Source organism: Pinus tabuliformis, chromosome 7 (assembly GCF_031772625.1).
Source record: "Pinus tabuliformis cultivar Carrire ecotype Pingquan chromosome 7, CPIR1, whole genome shotgun sequence".
NCBI lineage: Eukaryota > Viridiplantae > Streptophyta > Pinopsida > Pinales > Pinaceae > Pinus > Pinus tabuliformis.
This window is the reverse complement of record NC_142293.1, coordinates 1185995149-1185998557: the sequence shown is the minus strand read 5'-3', so window position 1 is coordinate 1185998557 and position 3409 is coordinate 1185995149. Positions and strand designations below refer to the sequence as shown.

Here is a 3409-nt window from a genome sequence, read left to right as displayed (position 1 = left end):
TCGTTTTACATTTTGATGTTGATTACATGCTCATGATTATGTGTACTTGCTTAATTTTTTGTTTATTGCTTCAAATTTCAAGTTATTGAATGGTTGATGCTTCAACTCATTATCTCCTAGAACTTGTTAGTTTAACAAGCTTCCTTTCGAAACCTTCATTAGGGTCTACCCCCTTGGCTTTAGCTAGGAGAGGGCCTAAACAAAGAGAATTGGGATTAGGTAACAACCCCTTCCCTGAGCTTTGCCACCAAGACCACACTTAGTGGGGTTGAGGATTTTCCCACATTAACCTAGGTGTGTAAGCGAGGCGACAGTAGGCATGATTAGAGAAGGCCATTGTTGTTCTTCGTACACCTGATGGAAGAGCCACCAAGGGATTGGCTTCAGACTGCTTTATGAACTCCAAATGCACATCTTTACTCCTAGGCTTCTTCGAAAGAGTGGCCACAAGAGCCTGCAAGGCTTCGGCCTCCCCATGCCATCATGAATCAGGCTTGGGTTTCTGTGACACACGAGAAGACCACAAAGGAGGGTGAGGAATTTGAAAATTATATATGTTCTATATTTAATATATTATAAGTTTATTATTTAAATTATATAAAATAAATAATAGATTAGATTAAGTATTACTAAAAGAATATTATATATTACTTATTTGATATAAATGTTATATATTACAAATGTATATAAAAGTTATATATTAAACTTTTTTATATCTTTAAATTTAAATTTTAAAAACTATATGAAAATACATTTATATTGTTTGTATATGTCGTTTCCCTGCCCTATGCAGATCCTATGTTTTCGAAAATATGCCGGATCCATATCCATATTTGGATGCCGTAGTCTTTAACGCGACTTTTTGAAAGCCTTTCCGGCGATTTTTTCTGGTGAAAATCCGGCAGTGATTTATGGAAATCCAAGTTTGATAACTAATTTCTGCACAATGAAACTGTCCCAGGGGTTTTTCAGGGTGCTGAATCCGAATATGCAGTTAAAAAACCATTTTAACTGCAACAAATCATGATTTCAGCTCAATTTCTTCCGCCGGATTCCGTCACCGGAATCTCAAAAAGTCGCATTATAGACAACTCCTATTTGAATCCTGTAACTTAACTTCAAAACATGCAAGCTATTTTTGGTAACTTAGCTTCAAAACAAACGAGCTATTTTGTGAGTTATATAGAATATCAAGTCAAATGAATAATTGCTCACAATTATTTTCTTTGAACAACCTTTCACTCACCACCTGATATCACAACTGAAAATTTTCCCAGAATGTGTTAATGGTGCTAGACTCAGCTGAGATATTTCCAACGACCCTTGAAAGGAAAGGGGAAAGAGGGTTCCTGGCAGAGTGGTATCAATGCATGCTTGGTCTTTGACCATTTTCCTACCAGGAGTCATTTTACTATTTAGAGCATTGTTGCTTCAGTGTTTTCCAAAAGTCTCATGACTGGCATCTGGGCACCGTAGTGCAGTAAAATAAGACACTTGATCTCTAGGGTGAGGTCCAAGGTGCCCCATAAATGATTGTCAATCACAGCCTCAGAAGGAATATACATGTTACATGGTGTTTTGATATCAGTCTCTCAATAGTTATTGCTATGCAAATACTTGCTAAGTGAGATTTAGATTATAACACAGCTTTTTAGCTCATTCATTGGAACAATTCAGAACAGCGTATGATAATGCAAATGACATGGTCGATGAAATGCTTACAGATCTACAGATGAGCAAGATACTAGAGAATGAATTGAAATGAAATGAGCCGATTAGAACCCATAATAATAATAAATATCAACAGTATTTTTCAGTATATCGATCTTGATAAAGTAAAAATGAAATTCCGGAAGAGCATCTGGTAATGAAAATTACATGGTCCATGAATTACTTACTTTAAATAGATACTTAAAGAACGAATAGAAAGGAAATGAGCCAATTGGAATCCATTAATAAAAACTAGCAACGGTATTGTTCAGTATGCCAGACATGAAAAAGTAAAAATTGAAGGGAAAAGATGTGAAATGTAGTGTTTACCTCCTCTCGCAAGCCAGTGAAAAGGTTATCAGGAGAAACAAGGTGGAGTACTTGTTCATGTAACTCCCTTTGCTGAATTGCATTCCATGTTTGAGGAGGCAGTGTGAGTAATAGGATGGCAAGTAGATCTAAGCTTGCTGGATAACTCTGAAGAAAGTTCACAGATGAGTTCTCTCCATTCTTGCAACATGGGGCATATTTTATCTGTGCAGCAGTGGGAACTAGCATACCAATGCCTTGCTCACTACCATTTGCAAGTCCAGTTCCAGAAGGGGCATTGTCATTTGTGCTCATGCTTTTCATACAAGCCTTCTTACAGACACACTCATTGGCTACACCAACCCTTCCACATTGGGTGGCTGCACCTTGGCAACAAACATTTTTAGAAGTAGTGGGAACTATCATATCAATGCCTTTCTCACTACCATATGCAAGTCAGTGGCAATTGTCACTTGTGCTTGCGCTTTGCATACAAGCATTATTACAAAAACACTCTTTCGATACACCAACCAGTCCACATTGGCTGGCTTCCCTTTGGCAGCAAACATTTTCAATTATCTCCGACAGATTATCTTCAGTAGACCATGATAAAGTGCAGCATGAGGTTGCAGATGAAGACCACTTATCCACAACCTTGTAGATTTCTGTTTCCTTTATTTGTTGCAATAATTCTCCCTGGTGAAGCAATCATGAGCAATATTGCCATGTCAACTTTTAGAATTTAATGTTGGCACTTAGAACAAAGTATTACAAGAAAATTCAGGTCAAAGAACAGTAAAAAAAAATGACCTTGATAGCAATTCGCTCAGCTTCTTCCTTATCTACAGTTTTCTCAGAGCTTTCCAACCTTCTAACTTCCACAATTCACTAGATGAAATCTGTAAGATTTGCAGGTAATGGTTCAAAAACTGCAGAAAGGATTTTTTCTACGCTGTCAAAACCTTCTGCTTTCAGAAGCTGCGGAACCTGCTCCATAAGATACTTTGAAATGATTTTCCAACTTTCATGTTTGCAGGACTGCACAAAGTAAAATTTCATATAGATATCAAGAACTGTGCTCAGGCAATTGAGACTGTGCATGCAAGACAACCAGCAAATCAACCTCAACTTGAAGGAATGTAAGCTTAGTTAAACAGATAGAAGAGGATTTGCAGTCCAAAGACTTTTCCAATCAAGAGAATGAGTAAAGTGTTATATTAACCATGGAGAATCAGAGCAATTTGGCAGAACCCAAGAGCAGACAGATAGGTGCCTACGATTGAATACATGGATCACCATTCAGTTCTTAATCTAAATGAAACACCAACACGGCTCTGCTTCTACCATTTATATACACACAAAGTAGCCCACACATGTAAGCAACCATTGG

General features: G+C 37.4%; 1 long non-coding RNA gene across 1 annotated transcript; it reads right to left on the bottom strand.

Annotated features, from left to right (window-relative positions):
- Window positions 1-2628: 2628 nt before the first annotated feature.
- On the bottom strand, window positions 2629-3046 carry LOC149251686 (uncharacterized). The gene is made up of 2 exons (XR_016266006.1): window positions 2830-3046; window positions 2629-2715 (listed from the first exon to the last, which is right to left on the bottom strand). It is a non-coding gene; the product is annotated as an uncharacterized LOC149251686 (long non-coding RNA).
- Window positions 3047-3409: the final 363 nt, after the last annotated feature.